Source organism: Cavia porcellus, unplaced genomic scaffold (genome assembly GCF_034190915.1).
Source record: "Cavia porcellus strain 051 isolate PalLab524CR breed Dunkin Hartley unplaced genomic scaffold, mCavPor4.1 scaffold_12, whole genome shotgun sequence".
Taxonomy (NCBI): domain Eukaryota; kingdom Metazoa; phylum Chordata; class Mammalia; order Rodentia; family Caviidae; genus Cavia; species Cavia porcellus.
In genome coordinates, this window is record NW_026947495.1 from 42,902,615 (window position 1) to 42,909,761 (window position 7,147).

The window sequence follows — 7,147 nt, forward strand, 5'->3', positions numbered from 1 at the left end:
TTTTTTTTTTTTTTTTTTTTTTTGTCTTTTTCTTTTTTATCGGGGATAGAACTCGTGACTGCTTGCTTGCAAGGCAGGCGCTTATGCCGCTGAGCTAAATCCCCAGCCTCTAGGAAACATTTCTTGATGTCATAATTTCAGGGACCATTCTGGCAGAGGAGAGATTTGAGGTTTGGCTACAGTCAGGTAAATGGTAAGTGTGAGGCGGGGACAACTTTCCTGAATCTTCACAATATGCGCCGGAACCCAGGAGTCAACTTTCTTTATCAAAGTTTCACAGAACTTTGCCAAGTCGGATGAGTTCAGTACAAGCTTTTTGTGTGAAATTATTTTGAACTTAAGAGGATTTAAAATTTTTTGCATGTCTGCATGTGTGTGTGTGGTGTGTGTATACATCTTCTTAACAAGAATATGGATCCAGATATAGTGGAATAAAGTTTTATGTACTCAACTTTACTTATTTTTACTTAAAAATATTAACACTTTTGATTTTTCATAGGCTCAAATAACTTTCCAAAGGGTTGTGCCTTATTGTGTCTTTGAATTATAATCTTTCTTCACAGGAATTTCATGTCTCTAATAAGCAACAGATGCTGAATGTGAGGGAGGAAGGAGTGGCAGGGGCTGCATTTGGAAAGACGAGAGGTTATCTTGTGTTGGTTGACGCAACTGAATGATTGAATAGATGTTTGATGAAATGGGAGAAATAGAAGAACTGCAGTATCAATTGTCACTTGCATTGTTTTCAATTTATCAAAAACATCATCATCCTTTTGCCTCAGAGACACAGTCTGACGCAGACAGCAAGTATCACGGGTCCTATCTTCTACTAGTTAGAGAAGGAAAAACAGTTTCATCACTGTACATACAGGGCTCTAAACCAAAACTTTAGAATCTAAGAACAAAAGAACATGAAAGATCTTGCAGGCATGCAGAGAGAGGTGATCATTTAGGAAGTGAAGGCTTTATAGGTTCACACTTGATTGTAGCCACCTCAAGCAGATAAGATGAAGGCTGCCCCTCAGACTTCTCATCGATGCTTGGGGGTGGTTCTCAGTATCTAAGCTTCCTGGTGATGTGCCAGGACTCCCTTAGAGCATATTGCTGTGATCCTTTTTGAATATTTCAAAGGGTGGAAAAGTGGGTCTGGCACCACATCAAGAAGAAGGTGGTGACAGAGTCTCAGTATCAGGTGACTCTGGAACTGATTGCAGAGGGCTGCCAGATAATTTATGTCTGTATAGCCTCTGAGCCCACATGAGCTAGTTAATACATCACAGTACAGCTAAGGACACCAAAGAAGCAGATATTATAAATCCCGTTTTATAACTCTGTGAGTAATGCCTAGGAGATGTTAAATTATATATCTCAGATCACAGACTCGGAAGGTTGTAAAGCCAAGATTGGAAGTTTGGACTGGGACCTGTCCAAAACTGCATCCAGAACACCTTGAACAAGAACAAGCATAAGGAGTGAGCAGGGAAATACTCTGAAGCCTAAGTATCTGTAGTATTTTTTAAAAAGTAACAAAATCTTTGCTTTTACCTAATATTTTATGACTATGGAGTTTGTGATTTTGCATTTTAAATAATTTAATCCAGGGAATTTTCTTTTGCACAACAAAATTTGAAAAGTTCTAAGTTTCTGAAGTTTCTTGCTTGTTAAAGTATCATCCGTGGATCAGAACCACATCACCTGGGAATCTGTTAAAAATGCAGAATTCCATGCCAAATTGGAGGCCAAACTGCAGCATAGGAATATTCTTAGAAAGCACATCAAATAATAACTGGTACAAACCTTAGTGTTAAGAGATAATGATATGTTTCCTCAAATGAAAAAGAAACAGCTGGAACTTCATATACTTAACTTAGATTTTGCTGAGCTGAGCCTGTTGAATTTTCAAATTTTTCTGTCACAGAAGGAGGTCAGGGCCCATGTTACAGGACTCACTCTGCCTTGACTGTGTAGCTGACAAGCTATGGAAAATGCTGCGCCACTACCCCGACTGCTAAAGGAGTGAGGCCCATCAGATAGGGAAACTCTGGCTATCTTGTTATCTCTGCTTTCAGTCTGCTATACAAAACTCAACCCTGAGATAATGCTGATCAGCACTAAGAACTGAAACTTGAGGAAGGAGAATTTGAGCAAGTGGAAAATTTTGGAAAGAGGACCCCAGGGAGTAGTAAAAATTAATAACAGCATAAGTGCCTGTACTTCTGAGCCTGCAGTTATTACCGTAACACTGTTACTGTGGGTAATAGACTCTCTATTGAGGTGAAGACCCTGTGGAAAGACTCCTGGTAGAAAATTGATAACCACCTTGCAAAGTCATCAATTTCATCATCCATGTTGTGAATGTAATATTTGAGGAAACTGAGTTGTTTGTCATAAATGGGAATTCTAAGTTTTAATGTGATTTTAGTCAATAGAGGTTCATGATAGAGAAAACAACAGATTTCTCAAACTATTTCTATTATGTGGTTCATAAATAACAGGTCTCTGTTAAAAGTTACATAAAATTTTCCTATAGATTCATGGAAGAATGCATTCTTGGTTAATGCAGAGGGAACAGGTATAATTTTTTAAAAATAAAACTTTCTATTAGTTCTTAGAATCATTTTGACTTCAGTTGAAATAGAATAGAGAAATAGATGTATACAGAAATGAATCTGATGAAAGTATAGAGCAAGCAGGGATTCTAAGAGGAATTTCATTAAACCAAGTCATTGATTTAAATATTCATTTGTACATTTATACTTACGTATATTTCGAACTCCCCAAATTATAGAACCAAACAATCACAATTTTTCCAAAAAGCTCATATACCTTATAGGTAATTTCAAAACACTTTGTGTTTCAAGACCTTTTATATTTAATCTTAAGGAGGAGTATAGAAAATGTGAAAGAAGAAGATGTATTAAATCTACTTTGAAGTAAAAGAATTCATGACAAAGCAATCAGACTCCAGGAAGGCATTAGCACACTTTTGAAAAGTGAATGTAGACAGTATAAAACTTTTAAAAGCTTTCTTTGAAGGAATTTGGAATTGGTTAATATCATTTTAGTGAGGAGGGAAGAAATAGACAGTGCTACATTATTTATGCCAGGATCTTTGAAGGCAGCATTTCGCTCCCTTTGCTCAGCTGACTCGTCTTAGTGTTAATGAGCATTAAGCTTATATATCAAAGAGAGAATAAAAAAACCTTTAAATGTCAACCCAAAGGAGGCCTTTATTTTTTTACTTGAAGCTTTGAAACACTGAAGTCAACTTAAGATATGTAAAGCTGAAAAATTACCTGAAAATGTATGAAGAGGAGACTAGAGGAGGAATGAGATTGCAATATTTTAAAACAAAGAATTTTAACTGTATATAAACCACACAGTAGTAAGGGGGGAAATTCCTTTGAGGAATTGCCAACATAGAATTAGAAACATGGTAAAAATTTAGAAACGTAGCCTGTTATATTTGTTTTTGAAATGATCAATGCGAGCATTTAGTTAATAACATTATTTTAATCTGTAAGGATGAGCTGATTGATGGTGTGAAAAGCAAAATGCTAGTCTTTCAACTGATACTAACTTAGGGAAGAAAGTAAATAATAAAGGGTCATTTTGGGCATCAATAAAGAACTGCAGTGGCTAAACCTAATGATGGTAAACATGTTTTAAATTTGGGGTAAAGTAAATTACTATTTCTTCAAGACAGTGAGAGCAGGTTTCTCTGAATGAGAGTCACAATGTGTCAACTGAAAAGAGGTTTGAGTTAGAAAAATCCTCCAGACTGATTCAACATATTCAATAGAAAGAAAATTAATTCAAGAACAGAACATACACTTGGGCATAAAGGAACCTTCTGTGAAGCCTGTGTGCAGTTAACCAGGCTGGTTCTGAGTGCATAATTTAGGAAAAAATTGGACTACACACAAAGAAGCAGGTTGTCTTAAGAGAATTAAAGTGTGCTTATTCTTCAGGTGCTGAGGTTTTGTTATTGTTGCTTCTACTCTTGTGGTTATTCTTGGCATATTTCTAAATTTCTTCCTAAATCTAATAACTTTTTATTGCTTTGATGTGTAGGTCATCTGTGACTTTAAACCCCCAAAACAAAAGTGTTGCTAATGTACAAATGCAGGTGGAGTTTTGCACAAGAGGCATATAGATAATCACTGATCCCCAGATCAAAATAGACCTTCAAATCTGCATATTATCTGGTCACCTCTGTGACAGGACTGAGGATATCTTACATAGGATCTAATTCCACTATTAAACATTCATGCTTAAAGACTGGTTTCAGTCTTACAGTTTCTCCCATATAGGGAAAAGCTTAGGAGTATGGTGTTTGTATATATTAGTGATGGCAAGTCTTTTAGAGCTTTAATGAAAACTAACAGCCCTCTGTGGCACATATGCCATAGGTCTGCCACCATTGCTCTAGATCACTGTGAACTCAATATTAAAAGAGAGATTAATTAACAATTTGTTATGTTGCAACTATGGAGTAAGGGAGCCAGATGTACCCCCATAGTTCACCCTTGCAAGACTGACTCACAGAGTATTTAGATGAGTTTAATTGAAGTCATCAAAAGAGCTGCATTCTTTTCTTTTCATTTTCTTACATATTCATTTCTTCTCTGTTGTCTTCTTTTCAAGAATTTACTGACAAAACTTGTGCTTCCCACCCACAGAAATGTGAAGAACTGCGAAGTACTCTGCATAAATTGTGAAGCACTGAAGCATCTCCACACTTTGCTGCTAATCCAGCCTTTCACATTTACAAACCTCTGTTCTCTTGCAGATGTCCCTGGTTCTTTAGTCTTTGTAACAAGACAGGACCTCATAGAAAATTTAATAAGTGATTGTGTGTTTCCTACTGCACTGATAAATATTTCTGTAAAGAAGAGGATAGAAGCTAGAGGAAGGCAAAGGGCCCTGCTTAACCAAATCCAAGGCATTAATGGAAGGCATTCAGACATTTTATCATATTACAAGAGGGAGACAGTTTGGGGTGCTAAGGAGGTCTCTCAGCTTTCTTGAAATCATTCTGCTTCTTTATGATGCTAACATAGCTTATATTTATAAGGAATTTCATGTGTATGTTAGGGTACACAAGGTCAGTAAGTATTGTGGTCACATTTTCATGTCATGATAAAATTTTTTCTACAGTTCAGTGATCTTCTGGGCTGCTCCTCTAAATCTCAACTTTCAAAAAAAGTTATTTGAAAACACAAACACAAAACATCTCTGAAAAAAATGTATTTTCCAAAACATATACAAAAATAATGCAAGCCAAAGCCAGATAATATGATTTCAAGTAAAAGAATTTATTTTATGCTACAGAAGATATTCCTTTAACTTAGATAAATGAGAATATGCATACTATGAAAATATTGATGGGAGAAAATTATGAAAAGATGATACATGATAAGAACAAAGAAAACAGACCAGGAAGAAAGCCCAGTCTGGGAACCAGCACCATGCACAGGCTGTCACGGGACTGGGACCAGCCTCTCCCCGTCAGTCAGTGCCATTAACAGACTGGGGGTAGAGAAAACAAGGCCACACCAGCAAGCAAGCCCAGGCCGGGAACTAGCACTATGCACAGACCACCAGGACCTGGGAACAGCCAGACCCCAGCCCCTTCCAGTGCACAGGCTGGCAAATATGAAATGTCAATACCTGCATTGTAAGCGATCAGTTTATCCAGAGAAACACAGGCTGTGATGATAGCTATCAAGGTGAAATGCAATTGGATGCCTGTGATGCTTTGGAGTTTCACCAGCATGACAGGTCTAGGGCCAGTGGTATGCAGTGTGTCATCTAGGGGAACTCTTCTGAGGGTTGCAGCTATTATCGACTTCCTATGTTCTTGTTTTGGAAGTCCTAAATGATTTCCATTGTTTTGTTGGGTTGAGTTTTATTCTCTTTTGTTTTGTTTGATTATGTCAAATCTGATGGCAAGGAGCAACTATTTTAAAGGTAACAAGAAATATTACGGTAGTAATTTTGGATTTACTATCGTCTTGTTTGAAGTCCTTTATTACATTAATTGTTTTGTTTTTGTTGTTTCTATTCTATTCTGTTCTGTTTGATTTTTACTATGTCTGAAGTTATCTGCAGCCATTTTGAAGATATCAAGAGGCATTATCGTAACTATTGTTGATTTTGTATTTTTTTTAAAATAAGGAACATTTCACAAATTTGCATGTCATCCTTGCACAGGATGCTAATCTTCTCTGTATCATTCCAATTTTAGTGTATGTGCTGTCAAAGTAAGAATGATTTTGTAATGTTTTGATGCCCTATGTCTCAGTGTTTTGTTTTGATTGGTTTTATTCTGTTTTATCCTTTTTAAAATAAAAAAACAAAGAAAATAGTTTTGTTGAGAAGTTGTTTGCAATGGTGTTTCAGAGCATTGGCATCTGTAAATATTGTATGTCAATTCAAAAATAAAATTAATTTTCTTTTTAAAATTTTTTGATGTTTTCAATTTTTTTTTTTTTTTTGTGGGAAAACCACCAGTCTCTCTTGAGATCCACATCATGTTGGAAATGAGGGCACTGGGAAACCAAGCAACCAGCTCACCTCCCTGGTACACAGTCATGAGCCTACCAGAACACTGGCTGAGAATCAAACATCCTATCCCCACCACACCTTCCATTAGCAAAAGGAAGCCAGAGATCTGAGCATCTCTTGGGAGGTTGACCATATGCAATATAGCAAATAAGGAGGATTTCCTTCTACCGTCTCTTTGAAGGCAAATATTTTTTATCACTGTTTTGCTTTGTTCTGACTAATGTTAATGCTCTATTCAATATTCTGTTTTGATAGTTCTATAATGTTCTGTATTTGCTTTGATTTTGCTATACCTGATTGAAAGAACGATTGTGAAGATAAGAAGATATACTATGGTACCTATTACTATTATCCCGGTAACCTGCTGTGAAGTTCTATACCAATTTTACTATGCTATGTAAATTGCTTTGTTCTATCTTGTTCTGTTGTATTTTACTACCTTCAAAATCATAAAAAATTAAAAAAAAATTTGGTAGAATTAATTTTTTAAAGCAAGAATGAATACCAATTTAGGGTGCTATCCAGAAATAGAATATTAAAAGTTGGCAACTGAGGGGAACTTGATGAAGGCACCATT

General features: G+C 36.2%; 1 pseudogene; it reads right to left on the reverse strand.

Moving 5' to 3' along the window:
- Nucleotides 1-6,171: 6,171 nt before the first annotated feature.
- Nucleotides 6,172-6,270, reverse strand: LOC111754220 (U6 spliceosomal RNA; annotated as a pseudogene).
- Nucleotides 6,271-7,147: the final 877 nt, after the last annotated feature.